The sequence below is a fragment of the Bison bison genome, unplaced genomic scaffold, assembly GCF_000754665.1.
Source record: "Bison bison bison isolate TAMUID 2011002044 unplaced genomic scaffold, Bison_UMD1.0 scf7180017864516, whole genome shotgun sequence".
Classification (NCBI taxonomy): domain Eukaryota; kingdom Metazoa; phylum Chordata; class Mammalia; order Artiodactyla; family Bovidae; genus Bison; species Bison bison.
This window is the reverse complement of record NW_011495069.1, coordinates 5,482,610-5,488,895: the sequence shown is the minus strand read 5'-3', so window position 1 is coordinate 5,488,895 and position 6,286 is coordinate 5,482,610. Positions and strand designations below refer to the sequence as shown.

Below are 6,286 nucleotides of genomic sequence, written 5' to 3'. Positions count from 1 at the left end.
ACCGCCGCCTGCCGGGGCCCCCGGCGGGCCTGGAGAACACGGTTTCCGAGCCGCTACGCGTGGATCTCGGGCTTCCTCCCAGGATCCTGGGGCCCCTCCCAGGCCCACCCTCCCTTCCCTGGTAATTGTGGAGGCAGATGCCTCTGAGGCACAGTCAGCTTCTCGACTGTGTGACTTCGAGCAAGTGCATTCACCCCTCTGAGCCACAGTGTCCTCACTTGTAAAGTGGGCATAAGGAGGCTACCACGACACGCTGCAAGGAGACTGAGACGGGTAGAAAGGGCATAGCAAGGTGCGAAGTACAGCTGGTTCTCCTCCACATGCTCCCAGTCCCCGCCCTTCAGCATCACCCATGTGTGGGGGCATAGGGTCACCTCCCCCCTGGCAGCATCAGGGACCACTCCCCCCTGTTCCTACGGGATCCTCTATGGCCTTCTGCATTACAGCACTCAGCACAGTGATTTGTAAGAGTCTATTTACCTGTTTCCCAGATGGGGGCCTCCCCTGTGGCTCCGTGGGTAAAGAATTGGCCTGCAATGCAGGAGACACAGGAGATGTGGGTATGATCCCTGGTTGGGGAAGATCCCTGGGAATAGGAAATAGCGACCTGCTCCAGTATTCTTGCCTGGAGAATCCCAAAATAGAGGAGCCTGGTGAGCTATACAGTTCATGGGGTCCCAAAGAGTTGAACATGACTGAGTGACAAAGCACAGATAAGCTTGAGTAACTGACACTGTGCTCCACTATTGTTGCCGAGCCAAGTTCAAGGTCGGCATTCAACAGGTCCTCAGTAAATGAATAAGAACAAACAAACGTGGTGACGATCATTTCTGAACCTCCAGTCTAGGACTGTGGTCTGGGGAGCGCCTGGGGACATATTTTCGGGTCGGGGGTGGGGTAGAAGACTGGTAACTGACAGGAAGACCAGCCAGGGTGCCCTGAGTTCCACATGGAGGGCTCTGGATGAAAACTTCCATTCTCCCATCGAAGCTTCCATTTTGCAGGGGAGGAAATCAAGTTTCTGGGTGGTGAATCACTTGCTGGGGGGACACGGGCAGGGGCCAGTGATGTGGGCACACGCACTTCATCCGGGAGGATCTGGGTGTGCCCACCCATCTCCAAGGCCTGTGACGCCTGCTGCCGACCTTGCCTCCTGGCCGGCCCTCCCACCACTCCCCCTCCAGCATGCACCTCAAACGCAGTGTGGAGGTCACTTGTCTGGGGTGCAGGTCCCTCATGCCCTCACAAACAGCCAGACTGCACCCTGGAACAGGCATTGAGCTGTCCCTCCGGCCCCGGCCTCTGATCTCTGATGCCCGACTTCACCCTATTTTTATTGCTCCCACCCCTGATGCGAAGAGCTGACTCATTGGAAAAGACCCTGATGCTGGGAAAGGTTGAGGGCAGGAGGAGAAGGGGGCAATAGAGACGAGATGGTTGGATGGCATCACCGACTCAATGGACAGGAGTCTGAGCAAGCTCTGGGAATTGTTGATGGACAGGGAAGCCTGGCGTGCTGCAGTCCATGGCGTCGCAAAGAGTCGGACACAACTGAGCGACTGAACAACAACAACCCCCAATGCCTCCTTTACATCTTTGTGTTAGGCTCCAAATGATCCAAAATGCCCCACCCAGAATGACCTACTTCAGCAGGCAGTGTCCCTGAAGACAAAAGACCCAGGGTTTGAATTCTGGCCCTGCCCCTTATGAGCTGTATGTCAGTAACTCTGACAAGTTACCGAACCTCTCTGAGCCTGGATTTCCTCTCCTGGAAAAGAGGACCTGCCTGACAGGTTGTTGTGAAGATGAGGCGGCCAGTTGATGAGTGTGGATGTGCTCTGTAAACAGAAAAGCACTGGGTAGTTGGTGGACTTTAATTAAAGAACTATAATGGATTATAGAATTGAACCATAACTTAAGTACGTAACATAATATGCCCAATTATAATGAATTACAAACAATCAATCAAAAGGGTACCAGATGTCAGCAGCTGAGTGCGGGCTTTCGGGTGATAGAAGGAAAACATATAATGCAGATTTCAGCGCCTGAGCCCAGTGAGTGTGGTCTGCAGGCATTCGCTCATCCCTTTGCCCATCAAGTCTGTCCACCCACCAATCTGTCACTCCGGCCATTCTACCTACACTCACCAAACTCCTGCTGAGAGCAGGGCACTTGCAAAGTCTCAGATGGGGTGAGCAGCACACCACTCCCACCCACAAAGGAGATCAATCCCAGCTTCTCTTCACGGAGCCCCAAGGATGCCTTCTTTAATCCTCATACCCACCCATTGTACAGGTGAGGATGCAGAGGCTCCGGGAGGCTGGGACCAAGATCCAGGAGCTTGGAAGACCTTTCTGACCTTGGTGCCACATCCCTCTCTTCCACTGACTGGCCCTGATGTCCCCTTCTGGCCTTACTGGCAACGTCATCTCATGTGTTTTATGATCACGTCACTCTCCACAGCCCCTGCTCCCAACTTCCTTCCTTCTGCAAGACCCCCTCCTTGCCCCCGTAGCTCAGCCGGGTGGGTCCGGCACCTCTGAGTACCAACCCTGCATCTCCACCCCCACCCCGCCTCCTTGGCTTCCAAGAGCTCATAGTTTCCATCTCCAACCGTTCCTTATTAATTTTCCTACAAAATGTGTTCCATGATTTCACTGACATCACTACTGCTGCTACGAGTGGAAGCCTTGTGGAAAATCCCCAGGTGGGCCTGAGGGCCCCCCAGTGGCTCTGTGTGCCCACCTCACCCCCCCACCCCCTCACCCAGCAGGGCTGCAGCTCTATTACTCTCTGCAAGGCTATCTTCTCTCCCTGGCCAGGCAGGACACCAGGAGCAAGGCGGCACTGATGGTGCTTAAATTTGTCATTATTTCAAACTCCTCAATATCCAGAGAGGCAGATGCCATGCCTGCATTTTACAACCATGTCCAGGGGTGCAGAGAGGTGGACTGGCTTGTCCCAGGCCACACAGCTAAGCAGGGCTGGACCTGAGGTGTTAAGCCTGAGCCTGACCTGCAGGCTCACCCCCCTTGGGCTCCTGTACAGTGTTTCTGCCCTCCACTCTCAGTGCCCAGGATGGGTTATTTTCAGACTCCATCTCGCCCAGGCCACCCACGAGGACAGACTGGCTTGGGGACTGGCATGCTGAGAGTGAAAGTGAGGGGGAAAGATGACCTTCTGGCCTGGACATCCCAAGGGTGATTGGGCTAACAGGGTCAAAACTGCCTTGCTCTGTGGTCCTGGTCATTAGGGTGTCAGGAGTCAGACCTGGGGCAAACGGAGAAGAAGAGTTCACAAGTGTTGGAGCCAAACTTGGCCCTTAGGGATCTCCTAGGCTGGCAGTGTTCAAGCACAGGGTGGCTGGGCCCTTCCTCAGACCAACAGTATCAGAAATGGGCTTAGAGGCCCAGGTGATTCTCATATACTCTTGGGGCTAAGAAGCATTCGTTATCCAAACGCCCTTCATTGTACAGATGAGAAAACAGAGGCTCAGAGAGGGCAGAGAACTCACCCAGCATCACACAGCAAGCAGGTTTCCAAGCTCCAGGCCAGGTCCTGTTGCTTCTGACTCCCCAGTTTAGACCCCGTCACTTGACCCCAGAGGCCGGGAATAGGGCATTTTCATAGAGGCCACTCGGGGGCTGTCAGTGGGCTGAGTGGGGTTGGGGAGGGGAACCTGGGGTTGCCAGAGCCCTTGCCCAAATACACACCCTCTTCGATGTGTCAGAATGTCTGAATGTCCCCCATGGAGCTTTCCCAGACTTGAGGTGGGATGACAGGGACCAAGCGACACGTCAGGGGAGCTTAGGTGACAAGGACCAAGAAGGGGCCTGAGTCGGGGTGGGATAGGAAGGCAGAGAGGTTGGGAGTTACACTTCCTGCCCTGACGGCTCTGCGGGTGAGGGTCTTCACGGGAAGTTCCCAGACTCCCTGCCTCCACACCCATCCACTGGCAACTCCCACGGGACAGAGCTTCCTCGCCCATGTTCTCAGGGAACTCGGGGATACAGAGGTTAAAGGCCACTGAGACCTCTGATTTAGTTCCTTCTTAGACTTTTGGGGAGACTGAGTGCCAGGTAGAAGTGACTTGCCGCAGGTTACAGAGTGAGTTAGCAACTGCCTGACTTGGGGAGGTGGGAGAGGACAGGGAGGGAGATCTGTAAGTCTTGGAAGAGAGCAAGGAGGAGGTGGCTCCATGGACAAGCAACCAGCTTGGCCCCCCCTCTCCTACCCCTCCTTTTCATGCCACCATGAGACCATCATGAAGCCCAGGGAACAGGAGAAAGGGTCAGGGGAATGGGGAACCCCTGCCATGTGGTACTGGGTCGGGGGGTGTCCATAGGATGGCACTGGCAACCAGGCCCCCACTCCATCTCCTGTGCCTCTTCTCTTTGGCTGGTACCCAGGTCACTACTCAGTCAGTAAAGAATCTGCCTGAAATGAGAGAGACCTGGGTTGGATCCCTGGGTTGGGAAGATGCCCCAGAGGAGGACATGGAGACCCACTCCAGGATTCTTGCCTGGAGAATCCCCATGGACAGAGGAGCCCGGTCGGTTGCAGTCCATGGGGTCTCAAAGAGTCGAACATGACAGAGCGACTAAGCACGGTCACCACAAGAGCTGCCCGGTCCAACCTGCTCAGCCAGGCCTTCAAGGTCCTTTGTCATCTGTCCCAACCATCTTCTCTGCTCTCTTTCCTCCCCTTTCTGCCCCACCTCAACGATCTCACCAAACACCAGACTGAACTCTGAACACTTCCCCAGCACACAAAGCACTGGGGTGGCCATGCTGAATTCTCCCCTCTGGAATGCACTTTGGTTCATCTTTATCTGTCAGGCTCCTATTCAGCCTTCAAAGCCCCCAAACAAGGTTTGTTTCCTCCATGAAGCTCTACCCTATCATCAGAACTGACTCAGGTCAGCCAGATCTTCCCGGAATCTCGCTCTGTACCACACACACCTCCCACATGGCACTCCCAAAGGCAGGAAAGGGATCTCACATTCTCACTCTTCTCTATGCCTGGCACAGAGTTGGTACACAGCACACATTGGATCGACTCTTGCTTCTGGATCAACCTTGGTGCCTAATACAGGGCTACGTAGGTTCAAAGACCAGAAAAGAGACCTATTCTATGGCAAGAAGCAGAAGTTTGGAGTCAGACAGATCCTACCTCCCCTGTGTGACCTGGGAGATGTCCCCTAACCTTGCTGAGCCTCAGTCTCTTAATCTGTAAAATGGCAATAACCATGTCTATCTTGCAGAGAAAAGGTGAGGATTCAACATGGCAACCCAGGTAATGAAAAAAATGAATGACTATATATGTATATGTTATATATAAACATATTACTAGGTAATATACTAATAAGAATGAATAAAGACCCCAGTTCCCTGGAAACTTGTTCTCAGGCACTGATCCCTTGGAAAAACATCTTAGGAGGGTTTCCATCTGATCTGTAGACATCTCCGCACCCCGGCCTAAGCTCCACTTAATTGTCTTGCTCTGAGGGTGCCGAGTAAATACTCCAGGCCAGCTGGTGCCTGGAAACCGCCAATTGCCGGGGAGCAGCTCGTTAATTTTCCCCGACTCTGCACACAGACCCCGCAGCTTCTGCAACTCATCTTGGGAAATTGAGTGGAGCAGGTCAGGCCAGGGCCAGGGGTCGCAGGAAGTGGGGCTGGGGGTGCCAGGGGACTTGAAAGGGCCTGCAGAGGCACCACTGGGAAGCTGTCCAGGCTGGAGGAAGCCGGTCTGGAGCTGCCGAAAGGCAGATGGATCCCAGGCCTGGCCTGGCGCTGCCAGCTCTGACTAAGCTTTTGGGTCTCCACTGTGGGGGAGGAAGCCAGGGCCTCATAGAGAGGCTGGAGGCACACCAGCCCTGGGGGTGGCCAGCTCTGAGGGCCAAGAGGTCCCACGCTAGTGGAGGAGAGGCAGTGAGGCATAGCAACAGAGGGTGTGACTCTGGGGCGAGGCTCCCTGGATTTGGAGTCCGGCCTTGCAAAGTAGTAATGTGTGCTCTAGGGTGGCGCTGTGCTTTACTGAGCCCATCTTTGCATGAAATGTTCCCTGATATCTCTCATTTTCTTGAAGAGATCTCTAGTCTTTGCCATTCTATTGTTTTCCTCTGTTTCTTTGCACTGATCACTGAGGAAGGCTTTTTATCTCTCCTTGTTATTCTTTGGAACCCTGCATTCAGATGCTTATATCCTTCCTTTTTTCCTTTGCTTTTCGCTTCTCTTCTTTTCACAGTTATTTGTAAGGCCTCCTCAGACAGCCATTTTGCTTT

General features: G+C 53.9%; 1 protein-coding gene across 1 annotated transcript in view; it reads right to left on the bottom strand.

Annotated features, from left to right (window-relative positions):
* Positions 1-6,286, bottom strand: part of LOC104981236 (ephrin type-A receptor 8-like) — an 83,080-nt gene that overhangs the window by 74,023 nt on the left and 2,771 nt on the right. The window lies entirely within an intron of this gene.